The sequence below is a fragment of the Pipistrellus hanaki genome (genome assembly GCF_964339955.1).
Source record: "Pipistrellus hanaki genome assembly, chromosome: 4".
NCBI lineage: Eukaryota > Metazoa > Chordata > Mammalia > Chiroptera > Vespertilionidae > Pipistrellus > Pipistrellus hanaki.
Window position 1 is genome coordinate 37,468,265 of NC_140506.1, and position 18,488 is coordinate 37,486,752.

At 50.2% G+C, this 18,488-nt stretch overlaps 2 protein-coding genes across 6 annotated transcripts in view; one reads left to right on the top strand and one right to left on the bottom strand.

Moving 5' to 3' along the window:
- The window catches only part of SCAMP1 (secretory carrier membrane protein 1), a 94,748-nt gene extending 93,780 nt beyond the window's left edge, over window positions 1-968 (top strand). Inside the window, exon 11 of the mRNA XM_084881338.1 lies at window positions 758-968. The gene's annotated coding sequence lies outside the window, so the exon portion shown is untranslated. The remainder of the gene's footprint in view (window positions 1-757) is intronic.
- Window positions 1-18,488, bottom strand: part of LHFPL2 (LHFPL tetraspan subfamily member 2) — a 136,746-nt gene that overhangs the window by 26,257 nt on the left and 92,001 nt on the right. The window lies entirely within an intron of this gene.

Sequence of the window (18,488 nt, forward strand, 5' to 3'; positions counted from 1 at the left end):
GCAGTCCTTTTCCATAGGACTTGCATTTCTAAGAAATGTTTGCTGGGCTTCCTTGAAATGGAACCACATTTTCTATGTAGCTTATAAAAACACAGGAAGATCTGCAGATAGAGGTGAGGGGGGAGGGGAGCTAAGGAGAGAGCAGCTGATGGTTGAGGATCAGCTGAGGAGAGATCTGTGTGACCAGAAGGAACTATCTCGATGAGGAGAGATCTGTGTGACCAGAAGGAAGGGCCCTCCTTCCTCTAACTGCAGAGCCTTCCTTTAAAAAGGAACAACCTGGGCCCGGCTGGTGTGGCTCCGTGGTTGAGTGTTGACCTTTGAACCAAGAGGTTATGGATGGATTCCCTGGTCAGAACACATGTCTGGATTGTGGGCTCAACCCCCAGTATAGGATGTGCAGGAGGCAGCCTGTCAATGATTCTTATCGTTGATGCTTCTCTCTCTTTCTCTTTCTCTTTCTCTCTCTCTCCCTCTCCCTTCTTCTCTGAAATCAAGAAAAATATATTTAAAAATAAAAGAATAAAATAAAAAGGACCAACCTGAGCTTCCGATGCTTCTCACCTGCCCCGCTCTCTGCCCACCGCTCAGCCAAGCAAAGGGAGCATTCGGCAGTGGACCAAGGCATGCTGGGAAAGGGCACTGAGCAGTGTGAGGTGGGGTGGCAGTGCTTTAAGAGCTTTGTCAACAGGCCTGGGATAAAATCTCCACTTTGCCATTAAACAGCTATATGTCTTTTATATTTAATCTCTGCCAGCCTCAGTTTCCTCATCTGCAAAATAAGGCTAAAACAGCATCTTCCTCACAAGACTACTATGGGGATGAAGAGACAGTGTACGTATGTAAAATAATCAGCAAGGCTTCCAATTCACTGTGCTCCACATAGCTCCGCTGTTATCAATCATTACCACGTGATTCGCTTCAAGTATTTGTGATTCAGTGAGTACTCAAAAATGTTAACTCCTATTATTACTTTTTTTAAATGGAGAATTGTTTTCTTTGTTGAGAAACTGAAGACTTGGGTACATCAAATAAAACCAATTTCGGGGGGGGGGGAGGAGGGTGGGGAGGAATCAAAACCCACACTGGGGGCGAGGGGGAGGGGGGGTTAACACTGTCTGGACCATATCAGAACCCAGAGACTATATTCTTTAAATTGAAAAACCCTCGGTGCTTCATAATGGAACTTTGATACAAAATGATCTAATACATTTTCAGTTTGTGGTTCCTGGTGTTGAGGTCCACAGGACAAGCTAGGAAGTCTTCAAACCTTGAGCTGAATTCCATGAGGGTGATTGGCCTAAGAGGTAGCGCCCACCTTCTGGGCAGCTTCCTGCTTGGCATGATGAGCCTGCAGACCCGCCACAGCTTCACCCCCCGGAGCGGGAGACTCGGGGACTCCGGCACGTGCGGCACTCAGAGCTGTCCATCTCAGACGCCTCCCCTAGTCTCTCCAGCCAGGCGGGCATGCCTGGTTTGGGTGAGTGGAAACAAACGGCCCTCCAGCATCTGCTTCTGTACCTGGCGGGGTGCTGCGGCCAGCATGGGGGCGGCCAGGGCTCCTGCCTGCACATGGACCGAGGGCTGGGTGCCTGCAGAGGCAACATGGCCTTATCTGCAGCTTCTCGGGTGAACAAAGGCTTAATCCTTAGAGCCGTTCTCATCACACCCCCGCTTGCAGGGCATAATGTCTCCAAAACCAGAAACAGTCTCATCACGTGCCTATGGATTTATCCGGGTTCTTGACGAAGATGGTTCCCACACTAGGTTTTCTCAAACGGGGACCCCTCTGAGGCCACATGATGCGGATTGGCTTTCCCTTAATCACATCAGAGCTCAGTCTCCCAGGCCCACCAGCCTCAGCGGCTGCTGGAAACTGACCCGGGCCCAGCCTGGGGGGGCGGGTGATCCTATCGCGGCTGACCCGCAGGGACAGTGCGGCCCGCAGGGCTGAGCCCTTCACACGGCCTCGGTGACGTCCACACGCAGGTGACAGCCTCCCCGGTGACGTCCGTGTGCGGTCACCCACGCACAGGGAGGCCGTGGGGCGGCTGCTGGTAGCAGGTCCATCTCCCTGCCCCACCACCCCACGCCCTGCCAGGGCGTTTGATAGGGTCCACACAGGACAAGGGGGGCTCCTCCCGGAGCAGGGCTCTTCCTCGGTGGCAGAGCTGGCACAGGTCGGCTGCAGGAGGCGCCCAGGAGACCGCAGGGCCGCCGATGCGAGGCTCTCCAAACATCACGGCCCTCCCCAGGAGTTTGCAATGTTCAGCTGTCCTGGTCTGAAGCTCCAAATTTCCAAAGTAAATTTATTAAAACGGGGCCTTCCCTCCAAATTACAAAAATTCCTAAAGAGCAAAAAAAAAAAAAAAATGGTACCCACAAGGCCTCTGAGATACAGGTCTCCCTTTAAATATAGGCCTCAGGCTCCTGGCGGTTAAAGGGTTTAAGGTTACAGCCATCGGGAAGAGGGGTGCAAATATTTGTTGGTGTTGTGGGGGGGAGGGCAGGCGGGGGTGTGTGTGTGGACATGGCAGCTCACCACCCACAGGACCCACAGACGGGACCCCAGGTGCGGTGGGCGGGCCTGAAGCTGCAAAGATGACTTTCCGGAGAAGGATTCTCCCTCCCTCCCTCCCTCCCTCCCTCCCTCCCTCCCTCCCTCCCTCCCTCCCTCCCTCCCTCCCTCCCTCCCTTCCTCCCTTAGATTTTTAAGTGTTTTCAGTTTTGTTTTTAATTTTTTTTATCTCTTGTTCTTTAGGCTACTGAGCCCAAAAAGTGGCCGAGGCTGCGGCGACCCAGGGCGGGGAGAGACAGGACTGTTACTAACGATAACTTTGCTCATGGACCCACGTGGTCCAAACAATCCGTGTGCTGCTCCTCCCTCACAGGCAGTTTCTCGGCGGATACCTGTTTTCCTGATCTCCGTCTCCTAGGACATCCCTGTCTTCTGGGGGCCTGGAGGGGAGAAGGGTGTGCTCTCACCTCCCCACGACAGAGAGCCCTTGAGTGCTGCTGCTCCCGGTGTGGTCCCGACCACCGGCCTCCTCGGGGCGCCTAGGCCACCTGCTCAAAAAACCGTACATTCTTGGTCCCCCTCCCCACACACACTGAATCAAACTTCCTGGAGGTGTTGCCAGAAGCTGCATTTTTTTTTTTACAAGCCCTCGGGAGAGTCCAGACATCAGGAGGAAGGAGGCCTCCGGAGCCCTGGGGTCGGGAGCCCTGAGGCTGGCCTGTGCTTGTGCGGGGGAGGGAGAGACCGGGGAGAAGAGGCAGGGAAGCGTGGCCCAGCCCCGCAGGACAGAGCCGGCCACCTGTCCTCGGCACAGCTCTCCGCCACACAAGTCCGGGACCAGCGATTGTGCAGGGAGACCAGCTGTCCCCGGGCTCACGTGTTGCCCAGTAATCCTCGCAGGGCGCACAGTCAGGGCCTTCTCTTTCGAGCACAAAAGAGGCTTTGGAACCGCGGGCACAGGGCTGAGACACCACGGTCTTTCCCACAGCAACTGCCGGCCTCCCCGGCCCTCCGTGCAGAGGCAGGAAGAATAACTGCTTGTTCCCAAGATCGGTGCCACCAGGGTCCCTTCCAACAGCTCAGAGCCCGGACATGATGCACGGGGAGGATTATGCCACCTGTTATTTGAGTCTTTCTCACAAATCCGTAAAACACCCGAAAACACAAGGCTCACTAGAACCAGAGGCCCTTCCGTACTGGAAGCTTCTGGAAAAGCCCTTGTGGAAGACTGGGCTATTATTTCCAATACTCACCTTGCCTCCTCGGAGGAGGTTCCCTTTCCCCAGCCCGATGACATTGGGCCTGACCACGGGCCCTGCTCTGGCCAATCAGCCGCTTCTGAGCAGAAGAGTCCGGAGCTGGGGCTTTGCCGTCCGGCTCCCTTCCCTCCCCCATGAGATCAGAAAAGTCCCCGATGAGCCCTCTCCATTGGCCTGGGGCCCGGCAGCACGGAGCAGAGGCACTGCGGACCCTGACGCACAGACACGAAGTGTCGGCGAGAAACCAACGCGCTGGGGCCGGTGCTGAGATTTCAGGGTCACAGCACGACCCACCCCGTCTGCGGGCTGCGGCTCCCGGCCCAGCCCGAGCGCCTGCCACCTATCCTGCCTCTCTTCACCGTCCCCTACGTGCACATGGCACAGAGCCCTTTGAAATCAAACAGAAACAAACATCACCTCGTGACACACATTAAAGCCTGGCAACTATCTCGGGAGCATGCACCCCATACAGGTCACTGCTGCAATAAAGGTTTTGCTCTCCTACTATATTTACTCTGGGCTTAGTGGATGGAAGCGCTGGGAAGTAAGGAAACCCCCGTCGAGTCAACGCGATCATCAGACGTGACCGCGAGAGGCAGCTCGGAGAATCCCTTCCCACGCCAGGCTGCCCTGCGGCCTCTTCCGGAACGGCCCGGCTGATTGGCGCTGCCCTGCTTTCCTCCCTCTGCTTCTGTTTCCTCCATCCCAGGCTGGCCCCAGCCTCCTCCTGCAGCCACCGGTTAGGGCTGCCACTTGGAAGTCCGCTCCTAACACGCACAGGAAGATCGAGCTTTGTCTGGAGGAGAAGCCTCCGTCCAATGGCAGCTCTAGGACCAGCGGGTCCCAGGTGCTGGCACAGAGCAAAGGGGCAGGGCTGCCCACAGGCCTGTCTCCAGCACGGTCAGACAGGGCTTCCCAAACAATGGAGACCACGGGGCGGGAGGGAGGGTCTCAACTACCAGAGGGGCGAGAGATCCTGGAGAACGGGAGGGTGACAGGCCTGGGTCTCCGGCCACCGAGCGGGAAGTAATGGCAGCTGGGACGCAGACCAAGCAAGGCAGAGAGCGCGAGATGCCGCGCCAGTGCCTCTGGCACCAGGCGGAAGCAGGGAGTCGCAGGTGGGCCATCCGCCATGACCACAGTTTACATGTTTTCACCCCGTCTCCACCATGAGAATCAGAATATTCCTTCTAGAAGGAAGGCCATTTCCTAGCGGAAGGGGAACATACATTAGGGTGAAGACTGGTGGATTCCTGGGAGACCATCATCAGCTCATGAGTGTGCCTGCCATGTTAAAGCTGAAATGTGTTGTTTTTAATTTTTCAATTACAATTGAGGTACAACATTATTGTATATGAGTTTCAGGTGAATAGCATAGTGATTAGACATTTATATGATTTTATGAAGTGATGCCCCTGATAAGCCTAGTACCCACCTGACCCCATGCATAGTTATGACTATATTATTTACTACTAGAAGCCCGGTGCACAAAATTCCCCTCAGCCAAACCTGGACCCTCTCCAATCCAGGACACCTCGGATATCCCTCTCATAATCTGGGACCACTGGCTCCTAACTGCTCACCTTCTTGCCTGCCTGATCGCCCCTAACTGTCCAGCCCGCTTCCCCCTCCCACCCCCCCTACCCTCCCAGCTGATTACCCCTAACCACCTCTGCCTGCCAGCCTGATCGCCCCATACTGCCCACCCCTGCCAGCCTGATCACCCCATACTGCCCCCCTCCCCTGCCGGCCTGATTGCCCCACGCAGCCTGCTTGTCGGTTGTTACTGTGAGGGCGTCGTGACCAATTGCACATTACCCTTTTATTATATAGATAGTCCCTGTGCTATACTCTACATCCCAGTGACTATTTCTAACGACCAAATTGTACATTTTCATCCCTTCACCCTTTTCTTCCCCCTATCCCCACTTCGCTCCCATCTGGCAAACATCAGTCTGTTCTCTGTATCTACGAGTCTGTTTCTGTTTTTGTTTGTCTGTTTGTTTACCTCTTTAGATGCCATAAAACTGAAGTTGTTTTCAGTTAGGTATTGACTCCTTTTGAACCAAGTTCTTTAAAAACAAACACAGCAATAAAGTGTCACTTTATAGACTCAATAATTAGTACAAACCAAAAAATGTTAACCTGGAAGTAGCCACAGGAACTTTATAAAAATGGCAAAAAAGCTTTTCTTTTCCTGCCCCTCCTCTGGCCCCGAACACCTGAACCATGAATGCTGCCGACAGAAGGAAGCCGGAGTGGTTCATGTGGAAACTGCCCCTCGGAGCAAAGGTTCCGAGCAACCGGTCAGGAGGCGCTGTGCACACAACAGAAGCCTCACCCCAGAGGGGCTGGGGCGGGCCAGTGCAGCTCCAGCCCAAGAACCTCCCGGAGGGCACAGGGCAGGGGCAGCCGGGGCGCGGCCTTCACCAGGATCCCATAAAACAAGCGCTCCGAGCACACTCCAAAGCTGCTGCAGCCACAGGTTCGCTAGCAGAGCTTTCAGGGGATGGAGCATTTCCAATGACGCCCTGCAGGCTATCACCCATGCGCTGGGCCTAAGAACACAGGGCAACCATTCCCTTAGGAGCCAAGGGCCTAACCTGGTATTGGCCCAGGGGTCAAGGCAATGCTGGTCACTGCCCACTACCTCCGAAACTACACCCACCTTCTCACTGAGGTCAGCACTGCTAAGCAGGAGTGGAATTAAGGGTTTTCAAATGATTTAAAGTAAAAGGCCAAAGTCCAGTGTAGACTATGTTCATATTTATAAAAGCATCACTGAAAAGTCCAGTCTCACTGGGTTTCTAGTTTTTTTGTTTTTGTTTTTTGTTTTTTCTTCTTCTTTGTTTTGATGCTGGCTTTTACAACCTGCAGGCCTGTGGCCTGAACGGGCCTGTGCTGTGTCCACAGTACACACTGCCTAAGAGCAAGCTTAGAGAAGGATCTGAAAACAGCCTGAGTATTTACACATCAAACACACATGCAATAAAGAACAAAATGTACAAGGTACATGTGTGCAAACATGGCTCTTTAGAGCTTAATTTATACAATATATCGGAGATTTCCCTTCCCTAGTGCCTTATTTCTCTCATATATTTAAAACCATGAAATACGGTGTGATCGGGACTGTATGCAGACACGTACACACACACGTAGCTGTGCACTTTTAAACATCTAAAAAATCAGCAAGACAGGCTTGTCCACTGAAACTACACTCAGTTCATTAAACTCTGTCCATCTCAGTGATTTCAAGGCCAGAGATCAAATTACCCAGTGGTTTTCAGCTCTCTCCCTAATGAGAATGCCGAACTAAGAAGGGCAGGCTGGTTTAAACTTTCCTCAGCCGTTAACCAGAGGAATTCCCCAGATATTTAGGATGCAAACGGTGTGTTGCAAACAGATGCTTACTACGTGTCATTCCCAGAACGACACACGTTCTTCAAGGAAACGCAAGTTCACTGTACAGTTGCCAGTAGCTTCAGGTACTTGCAGATACGGGACAATCTGTAAATGCAGACAACAGCCTTGGCCTGCGTTGCCGAACTGGCCTAATGACTCAGGAATGTTCCAGGCAGCAGCAGGAGGAGGTCCAATGAGTGTTCCTCATGGCAGCCTCGATGAATCAGTGCAGACTCAGAGTTCAAGTCAGTCAGAGAAAACCCTGTTCTGGAAATCTGAGCCCTGATTGCTTGTTCATAAGGTCCCCACCACCCACTTTCTGGAAACAGGGACTCACTGTTCACAGCCTGTAACAACAATGAGGCGTAGTAAATAGAGATACAGTTCAACTGGATGTCTCACAAGAAGAGAGTATGTGTCACCAGGCCAAGCCACTAACAGACAGAAGAGAGAGGAAGGCTGGGAGAGAAGGGACTCTAGGTTCACTTCCGTAAGAAGAGACGGGCCTAACGCCCTCTTCCCCAGCTGCTCCACTGCCAGGGCTGCTCCCCACGGCGGGTGAAGAGGCAGCCTGCCAGCGCCATGCACTCCAGGTGCCACAGGGGGCTCCTGCCACCATCCTCCCAGCCTGCGCCAGGCCAGAGCGGATGACTCACTGGAACCCACACAGCTCAGTAACCACAGGTGCGTGCGAGGCAGAAGCGCCTGGGGAGAGGCGTGAAGGGGAAAACACAGACCGTGTTTTGGTGAGGTGACAAAAAGGAGCGTGCCCGGAGTGCTGACACCGCTCTCCGAACTACCAGATTCATCACAGCACATGACTTCCCACAGCCCTGATCCTCAGGGGCCTTGGGAGGAAACGCCCACAGGGGGCAGAGAGAGTCCCTGCCTCCCAGGCGCCAAGCTCTCCCAGGACAGTTCTGGGTCCTGGCATGAAATACGTGCCAGGCGATGTTTGGGGGGAGGTCTCACCCCCAGGTGATGGGTGAGTTCAACAGCCACCCTGCTCAAGGCGGCTACCCGCCCCGCGGCTCCTCCCCTGCAGCCCAGTGAGCTCATCCAGAAAGGCGGCATCGGGAGGGTGCGGCCTGGAGCCAGGCTGTCTGCACTGGAATCCGGGCCTGAGTCCTCGGGCACCTCTGCACCCCAGTTCCCGTTTGTCAGGCGGGGTACTGATGGTGCCGACCACATAGGCTTGCTGTGAAGATCCATTAAGTAAAATAAGTAACGAGTTTAGGACAGTGTGTGGCACATGGCAAGGACTCCATTCAGGAAGCCTACTCTTCCCGGAACAGGGTCCAGCCTCTCACCCCCAAACCCCACATCGGCATGGCCACTTGAGGACACCCTCCAGCACTGCCATTTAGGACGGACTTCCTGTTCGGGGGCCCCCCTGCCATGTGGGCAATTAGCCTCGCCCTCACACACCAAGTTCTCCACGGAGGAGGAGGCCTGTGGCAGAAAGCATACAAAACGGAGCCAGGCCTGCTTCAGCGCCACCACCCTGCTGGGCCGTGCACCAGTTCAAGTCTTTGGACAATGAACTTCCTTCCCTGCAGTGGGAGTGTCACAGGGTGCGACGGGATTACAAAACCCGTGCAGGTAAAGCGAAGTGCAAATGTAAGTGCTCGATAGGTGGTGGGAATCAATACTATAATCATCATAGTGGTTAACATTTATGTTTCTGTTCTTGAAGGTCACACACATACCCAATCACCTTCTAATATCGTTAACTCACCATCGTCTGAAGTCTGTCAAATGGCAAAGTCCTACGTTGGGGGGGAGACACCAGTAGGAAGCAGGGGAAATGTGGTTTCTGCTCTCGGCTCTTAACTAACTGGGGTGTGAGCATGTACAGCCCCCTAACCACTCTGGCTTCCATGTCTCCAGTACGAGGGAAAGGGGAGACTCTGCAGACCACCGCCGTCACTGTGGGCTCCCAAAGTCCGTCATTTGGGCACATGCCGCCTTTATCTCCTCCTCCCAGACCGGGGAGAGGCGGCTCTCCAGGACCCTCGCCTCTGGGTGGATGGGAGACAGGGGCCCCCTTAGATCAGGACGAATGCCAAGTGCAGAGGCAGGAGAGGCCTTACCTGACCGCAGAGCAAGTAAACCACGGGCTGGGCGTGCCCCGGGGCCCCGCACAGGGCCATTGCCGAAGGGCCTGGGCTAGCCTGGCTCCTCCTCGCCGCTTTCCCGGGTGGAGAACCCGCCTGCACCCCTTCACTCCCGGTTCCCGAGTGTCTCTCTGTCTTGGGAGCATCGCAGAGCGGCTCCACTCCAGTCTTTTAACGGCTGGAAACGAGGACTCCGCTGTCCTCAGCATCGGAGATGGAGCCTGCTCAGAGCCCTTCCTTCTCAGTTCTAAAAATCCACACTCTTTAAAAAAAAAAAAATTATATATATATATATAAAATTGATTTTTTTACAGAGAGGAAGGGAGAGGGATAGAGAGCTAGAAACATGGATGAGAGAGAAACATCGACAAGCTGCCTCCTGCACACCCCCCTACCAGGGATGTGCCCACAATCAATATACACGCCCTTGACCGGAATCAAACCAGGGACCTTTCAGTCCACAGGCCCATGTTCTATCCACTGAGCCAAACCGGTTTCGGCAAAATCCACACTCTTAAACGGGTCTTTCCTTTCTTAGGAACTTTTGCCCCCTGTTCTGGAGAAGTAAAATGCTTGATCGTGAAGAATTTCATAGACATATGGCAGAGGACATGGTAGGATACAGAGTTTTAGCCACTTTTTTATAAAGGGTGCCAACTGACGAACAAAAGCATCTCAGTGTGCGTCTCTCCAGCGGGAGAAGCTGAACACAGAGAACCCATTTTCAGTGCTTTGGTGTCAGGCAGGAGTCAAAAGTCCTGTCCCTTTTACTTCAAAACATAAACCGTATGAAACTGTCCCATAGAATTAATGTTTGCTGCTGTTTATTCTCTGCTCCTCGGTGAATTATTAAGGTGCAGTTCTCTCATCAGTCATACACGGCCCCAGAGGCTGAGTTGCATCTTTCTAGGGGCACTTATTTCTGATGAGTATTCTTATTAATGATCTAATAAAATGTCTCATTTTGTTATGATCAACCAAATGATTCAAACGATGTTTAAAAATTCAACACTCCAACCCAATAGCCTGGTGATGAAGCTGCTGAGCTGACATTAATTTAAACTGATTTTCAATTTTACATGGCATTAACAGTGAGATCATGGATAGATTTTTTTTAACCCTCCTCCCCCTTTTTTTTTTCTTTTAAATTTGGTCCTGCCCAGCCAGCATGCTCAGTGGTTGAGCAGGGACCTATGAACTTGGAGGTCATAGTTTATTCCCAGTCAGGGCACATGCCCAGGTTGTGGGCTTGATCCCCAGTAAACAGTGTGCAGGAGATAGCCAATCAGTGTTTCTCATCATTGATGTTTCTCTCTCTCTCTCTCTCTCTCTCTCTCTCTCTCTCTCTCTCTCTCTCGTCTCCCTTCCTCTTTAAAATCAATAAAAATATATTTTTTAAAAATGTTGGTCCCAATGCTGTCAAAGGCAATATTTTACCAAGGTTCAGTAAAATTGATCTGATTATAATGATGAGCACAATTAGCAGATGAGACGTTCTGCCAAGAAAAATTACTTGGCGGTCAAACAAACACACCCCAAACTGGTAGGCAGGCTGCAGGCACGGACTGTGAGAACAAACCTATGTCGACAGCAAGAATACTCACAAATAAGTCCAGTTTCACTCCTAACCTCCTGGCCTTTGTCCCAAACTGCCCTTTGGTGGAGGTGGCTATTCATAAAAGCAAGGGCTAACCCCCATTGAGCCTTTGTCATGTGGGCAGAAACCGAAATGCAGACTTGGAAGGCTGGCTATGTGTAGGTGGGAAATGAGTTGTGTGTGTGTGTGTGTGTGTGTGTGTGTGTGTGTGTGTGTGACACATGTATTGTAGAAACACCTCTCTCCCCACAAAAGAAACCAAGTGCCAGAGGCTTAAAAGGAAAGAAGCAATGGATTTCTGAGATAATGGATGAAAATGCACCAATTCTCAAAAAAAAACAGCTCTTATTTTTCTCAGGACCCAGAATATGTGATTTCTTGATTTTTTTCCTTTGTTCTTATCTCATTAAACCGCACCGTTCTTTGAAAGTAATGCTTATTAAATAGCTGCTATAACTAAAGCACTTAAAAAGGAGTCTGACTTTGCCAGCTTCCCTAACTGGAGAACTCCTACAGAGAGGCATTTGTTGAGCCTTCTTTACCATCCTGAGCAACAGCCATCTTCAGCTGGACTAGGCACTGAGGGTTAAAGAGGAGAGGCAGGCAGATGCCGCTAGGCGCCAACACCATGTTCAATATCTGACTGCCCGGGGTGTGTGGAGCAATGTGATGGAGGATGGGGTGGCGAGGGCAGGCACAGGCACAAGATCCTCGTACTTCCTCAAGAAACTGCCACTGAGGTTGGAATCAGGAAGCGCAGACACTGAGCCCACCGAGGAGCATGACTAGCCACAGAAATGGGCATGCTGGGTGGATGGGGGCAGCATGGGAGGGGGAGAATCTTGAGAAAATGATAAAGTTTTATCAGGAATATAACAATTGTGAAGTAAATCAACAGTTAGTGCATTCGTATGAGAGAGCTGCAGTTGGGATGGGGGTGGGAAGACTGGAGTTCTTCTGCTTCTGTTGGATGGGCGCACAAAAACCCTTCTTACAAGAAGGCTAATGGGCTGGATCATGCTGGCGTTGCTTGTTTTCTGAGCCAAAGTGAAGTGGCAGATAACACTCAGGGTTGTGTGTGTGGGTATGTACGTGTGTGAGTGTGTGTGTGTGTCTATAAGTAGAAATGATGTCTGAAAGGATGAAGGATATTTAATCCAGGAATTTCTGCTAGATAGTTATTAAGACAAATTTAAATGGAAGAATGAAAATTAACCTTATGTTTTAACTCCTTGTACCTATTTATTTTTTAAATTATAGGATTATTGTGAAATTTTAAAAATGATTTCAAGGAACTTGGTTGACTTTTAAGTGACTCTGGGTTTCTGGTCCAAATTTCTATGAAGAAAATTCCTAGGCGACATCGCATGTAAGGGACAAACGTGCTCCGTCTGCCATCAAGGGCACGTGGTGCAGAGCCCTGGGGCCCAGGCAGGGCTGCTGAGCCCTCTGTGACTCCCGTCCTGGAGTGACTGGTCCTAAGACTGCGGTGAGTGCAGGTTGTTATCAAAATGTTGTGCCTTGCATTCTGGCTGGGTCCATGGATTCCACCTCCCCCACCCCCACCCTTGCAATTTCATAAAAAAAAAAAAAAAAAAAAAAAAAAAAAAAAAAAAAAGTCCCAAGGATACTTTATCCGAAGAGTCATTACAATCACCAGGCGGTTAGCACAGGTCAGGCTGAGGAAGAATGCGAACAGTACGGCGCGGGAGATGCTGCCGGGGCGTGAGGAGGGGGCTGGAGGGAGGAAACGGCTGGACAATGCACAGATGTCTACGTTTTCGCTGCCAGGAGTTCAGACAAACAGGAAGACCTTAAACTTCTCCAACTGGGGCGCTCGGTTTGCCTGGCGAGCAGAGGGCGGAGCACGTGACGGGACACAAAACAGAAGGTTGTGATTAAGGCTTTGAGAGCTCCTCCCCACAGACCCTACACCAGCAGCCTCGTGGGCAAAGAAACTGGAGCAGGCTTACCCTGTGCCCAGCCCAGGCTCCCTCAGCCCACGGGCCTCCCCACCGCCGGCCCATGGGTCTGAGCTCAGGCTCCGGGGGGTCACGTGAGCTGCACCCACTCAGGGGACCCAAACAGGGCCAAGACTCTAACATTTCACAACTTAAACATTTCCTGCTGACACTGAGCAGAACTTATGTGCACTGAAGCCTCTGAGGGAGAACCAGAGGAAAAAATGCCTGGTGTGACTATCCAAACACCACGCCTATTCCAACAGCCACATCGCCAGGGCAGTGTAAGAATGACGAGGCGGCCTCTGCACTTCCAAAGCTGGGAAGAGCATTAAATGCCTTCTCCTTGTAATCAGGTATGTGTTTCCCCTATTCAGTAATGTAAAAATAAATTCTGAAACCATGCAAACAAGGCATAGTTCTTAAAGTAACTAAGGTTCTGGAACATCACCTAGTGGTACCCTTAACTATTATACACAAATACTTTGCTACGTCTCACAGGGTTTCTCAGCCTTGGCACTTTCAACATTCGGGGCCAGATAATTCTTTCTTACGGGAGTTTGTCCTGTACATTGTGTGATACTTAGCAGAACCCATAGCCTCTTCCCTTTATATGCCAGTAGCATCTCCTACTTATGACAATAAAATATACTTTTAGGTACTACACAATGCCCCTGGGGGATAATTCTGCTCTAGAAGGTGCCCACTTTTGGTTAAGGTACAGGATCTAGACTGAGATGAGGTTCAAGCTCTGGCTGTGGCACATACTAGCAGAATAAAGTTGGACAAGTAACTTATCTCCTGATGCCTCGATTTGCCTCGCTATAAGTAGGGATGATACTATCTGCTTCACTGGTTGATCTGAACATTAAATGAGAAAATTCATGTAAAATGCTTTACACAGAGCCTGGCACATAGTAAGCTTTTAGTAACTGGTAGTAATGATAATGGCTAAGAGAGATGTTGACACATGACCTAGGAAGACAGAATCAGGTAGGTCACTCATATGGCCATCTGGTAAAAAGAAACCGCCCACAGAGCTCATGTCTGAACAGCCCGCAGGAGGGCACTTACGTTCGTTTGCTAGAAACACGACAGGCCAATGCTAACCTTGATGGAAACCATGCTACATTAATTAATCCCTTTCGGAATGAAGGGTAGGAATAAAGGAGAAGTAAGTGCAATGGGAAAATAGCTACAGACCAAATAGGAATATCCCGCCTCAAAGAGGTAAAGGTAAAAATTTAGTCCTGCTGGCGTGGCTCAGTGGTTGAGTGTCGACCTATGAACCAGGAGAGATCACAGATCGATTCCCAGTCAGGGCACATGCACAGGTTGCAGGCTCGATCCCCAGTACGGGGTGTGCAGGAGGCAACCGATCTATGATTCCTCCTCATCACTGATGTTTCTCTCTCTCTCTCTCCCTTCCTCTCTGAAATAATTAAAAAAACAGATTTAAAAAATTACACCTTTTAAAAACTCCCTGGGCCACAAACTAAAATAAATATGCTAAATTTGGGGAGAGGGTGGCCCGGTAAGAGTTGGTGAATAGCTACACGGTTAAAGATGGTCACCGGAGGGGGAGAGGACAGTCCTCAGTTGATGCAGCAACAGGCAAGTAACAGAGGCACCAACTTCAAAGGAGCACGAAGCTGCGAGCTCTGCCTCTCTCTGGCCAGGAGCTGTGTCACCGCTTGCTCCTGTCAGCTCAGAGGAGCTGGGGAAGCGGGGGGCAGAGGCACCCAAGGGCCTCCCCAGAGTCCTCTGCCCTTGAGGAGAGCAACTGGGAGCCTCAGGCCAGACCTCGCCCACTAGCTGTTTCCTGGCCCCTCCATGGGGCTGGCGGGATTTAAAACCTCTTAGTGGGAAACTGTGCCACAATCAGAAAAGCCCCCTCTCAGCCTCTGCAGCCCTGAGCCCACCTCCACCCCCTCCTCACACCACATTTGAGGTTCACGCACAGGCTGGGCTAGATGGAACCATCAGAACGCAAACCCTAAGAGTCAATCAGCATCCAAACCTTTTCGTTTGGGGGAAAAAAGTGGCTTTCCCCAGTAGCTGAAGTCTAAATTGAGCTGTATAAAACAGTCATCTGACTCACAGAGAACACCACACTAAATTGGGTATCTCTTCTAACCAGTCATCCAAAAAACACTACCAAATCTTTGTGAGACAAAGCCTGGAAACAGTGACATGTTCTCTTTGTTGTCTTTTTTCTGACCCACATTTTACTTTTCTCTCCATAACGTGCAGTTGTCTCGTAATGTCATCCAAGTGCACCGTGTTTTTCTTTTCTCACTAAAGCAAAATAAATAACCCAGACGAGTCGTAGGTCTGTGCCTAGCATTTAAGGCCGCACACATTAGCATTCAACAATGCGCCCACACATCTGCACTCTCCGAGCACAAGCCCTGTCCGCACAGGGCCCAGTGGAGGCGAGTGATGTTTTTGCCCGGATAGGCGAGTACACTATGGCCAGTTGAATGCACTCTAAGAACCGAATGAGGAAAACAAGACAAGCCTCCATTCTTCCCTGGAGGAAGGCCCACGCTGCCCTCCATTTGACCCCAATGTCAAATCAAAGGCATCACATGGTGTGTGCACTCTAGGGTAACTTTCCCAAGACAGAAACGTCCACAGCACAGCTTCGGAAGTAGAATGTTTGATATAAATGAAGTACTCAACAGGTAGTAGAGGTTAGACATTTGAGAAACAGGCAACAAATACAGAGTTGGCTTAAAATACCCTGAACCATTTTTTGAGAAACTCCAGAAAGTTGAATGCTAACCTCGCTTTGTCAGAACTGATTTGGGAAACATTCAGTCCTGCCTGAAGGAGATCTGGGCTTTCCCCAGCCAACATTGTGTCAAGTCACCATTCCCCGGGTTAGTTCCTGTCAGTGTTCTGTCTGAGTAACGGAGTGTTTCTCTCCCACCTTGGCCAGGAGGACGGTCATGGGGCCAAACACCTTGGAGACAGAAAAACAAACAGACTCATGAGTTTAACTCTGTCTGGAAACCGGGAAGCAAGACTGAAGATTAACCTTCGGGGAAGCTCTTAATGCTGAGATGTTTCCCCCCTAAAAGTTCAAATGAGAAGTCACCGAGAGTTCAGGAGTGAAGAAGACCAACAAATGGCAACGTGACTTTCGGATTGTCCCATGGGAGACACAGTCCACCCCCACCGCTGGGGTCATTTTTAATTCAAAAGGATCGGAAATTGGGATTGGCTTCCTGTCCATTATGTCACCTGGCCCTTGTGTTGGCAGGTTTTATATAGACAAAGTCCCCTGCCCAAAAATGGAGGGAGATGGCCAGTTTCCCTGGACAGCAAGCAGGTCCTTGAACAATGCCACTTCATTCCACACCATTTCGTTATAATGTTGGCGAGAAAAGGACAAATGATTTCCAGCAGGGGCCACTGTCTGTGGGAAGTTTGCTGTGTGTGGGTTTTCTCCCGGGACTCTGGTTTCCTCTCGCATCCAGAGATGTGCATATGGTCACCTGGCCTACCTCCATTGTCCCAGTCTGAGTGTGAGCGTGGGTGTGGGTGGCCCTGCAATGGGAGGGTGTCCGGTCCAGGCTGGGTACCTGCCTTGTGCCCTGGGCTGTTGGGAGGGGCCCTGGCCGCCCATAACCCTGAACTAGGATTAGTGGTTTGGAAAAGAATGATCTTACTTGTTTTTTATTCACCTTCCTTAAAGGTATGCGTAGCTCACATTTATTTCCGTGTTTAATAGTGGAAGTGTTTTGGGTCTTTATTTAGAAGTTTGGTGGAGGTTTTGTGACCAGAAATATGCTATGGGAACTTTAACTCTTATTTATATCAATTAGCCTCGGGCAAAATTGGTTTTGTCAAATGTCATTTCACTTAAAAATCACAGTTTCCAAGAACCTTCCGACAGCATTGAGGACTTACTGTACTTCTAAGGAAGCCAAGGAATGAAGGATTTCAGATTTTACTTTACATTCAAAGGAAGGCGGAAAAAAGATAGTGGAATTTTCAAATTTCATTATTACAACAGTTTTTAGACCCATCAAGAGTAACTGAACAATGTCATTCAACAGGAAAACTCAGCGAACTCCCCTCCACCTGCCCCCAGCGTTATCTGTCCAGACGCCTGCTGTTTATTGAACTGACTGAAGGCATGACGCTTCCTGTCCTGACTGCTGAGGAGAGAAAGGATGGACGGGAGCTGGCGTGATGAACAGTAACATCCAACACTCATCAGTCTCTGCCTTTCATCTCTCCCGTTTCTCAGTCTGACAACCCTTTTTACTTTCTGAACCTGACAGCTGCTGGAACTTCTTATTGATTACAATCGATCTCTGAACTACCACCATCTGTCTACAATGGGATCTTTCTTTAGGGTAATTATACTCCCAGGGAAAAAATCCTGCTATTTAAACGGATGCATTTCCAGCCAGCATTTAGCCATAGAACCATATCTGAGTTAAAATACACCTGTGAGATAAGAACCGTTGTCCTAATTCAATGCTATTTCCACACTCTCATTTTACTCTCTTTGACGGTCTACTGTGTCCCTCCCAACTCATCGCCATATTTGTGCACCTGGTGCAGACTGTGGGTATGCGGCAGTAACTAAGGATGATGGTAAAAGGTACAGTCTCACCAAAGCGACAGGCATGTGCTAAGTGTCTACCATGAATGCATGGCAGTTGAACATCCTCACCACTTCGAGGGAAGTGCTCTCATCTTGTTTCACAGATGGGGGAACTGAAGGATGGGCCATTTAAGTAAATCAATAAATATAGAGAAGTCCCTCCAACATCCAAGATACAGCACCCACATTCACAAGATGCTAAAAAGTACTGGGACCCAAGCTTCCATTTTAACAAGCCTAATGCTAACAAATTTTGAAAAATTGCTTTTTAAAAACACACTTTTCTATAGAATGCCAACAGCCAAATGTTCATCGTCAGAGCTTTGTCAAAAGCAAGCACCTTCATACCTTAAAATGAAAAAATTGCCCATACCCGTGGTAGGCAAACTGTGGCTCTCAAAAAAGAAATTTCAATCGTTGTACTGTTGATATTTGGCTCTGTTGACTAATGAGTTTGCCGACCACTGGTCCCTACCATCCTGACCAGGTAGCTCAACTGGTTTGTGTTGTCCCTGTACACCAAGGCCGCACAGGGCCCAGTGGAGGCGAGTGATGTTTGATCCCCCGTAAGGGCACACATACAAGAATCATCAATAAATGCATAAATAAGTGGAACAACAATTTGATATATATATATATCCCCCTTCCTCTACCTCTCTAAAATTAATTAAATTAAAAAAACACCTGCCCTGGCTAAGTGGTTAGAGTGTCTCTTCATGCAGCAAAGGGTTGTGAGTTCCTTCCCTACCCCTGTTCAGGGTGTGTGCAAACCTTTTGATGTGCCTCTCTCACACTGATATCTCCCCCCCCCCTCTCTCTCCCTCCCTTCCTTCCTCCCTTCCTCCCTTCCTCCCTCCCTTCTTCTACTCTCTCTGGAAAACAATGGAAAAAATATCCTCAGGTGAGGATTGACAACAACAAAAAACTTTAAAAAATGAAAAACAAAAAACGCCTGTCTTTTAACACGTCTGCCCATACCAGCACCTGGAGCCCTGCAGCAGGTGTCTTCG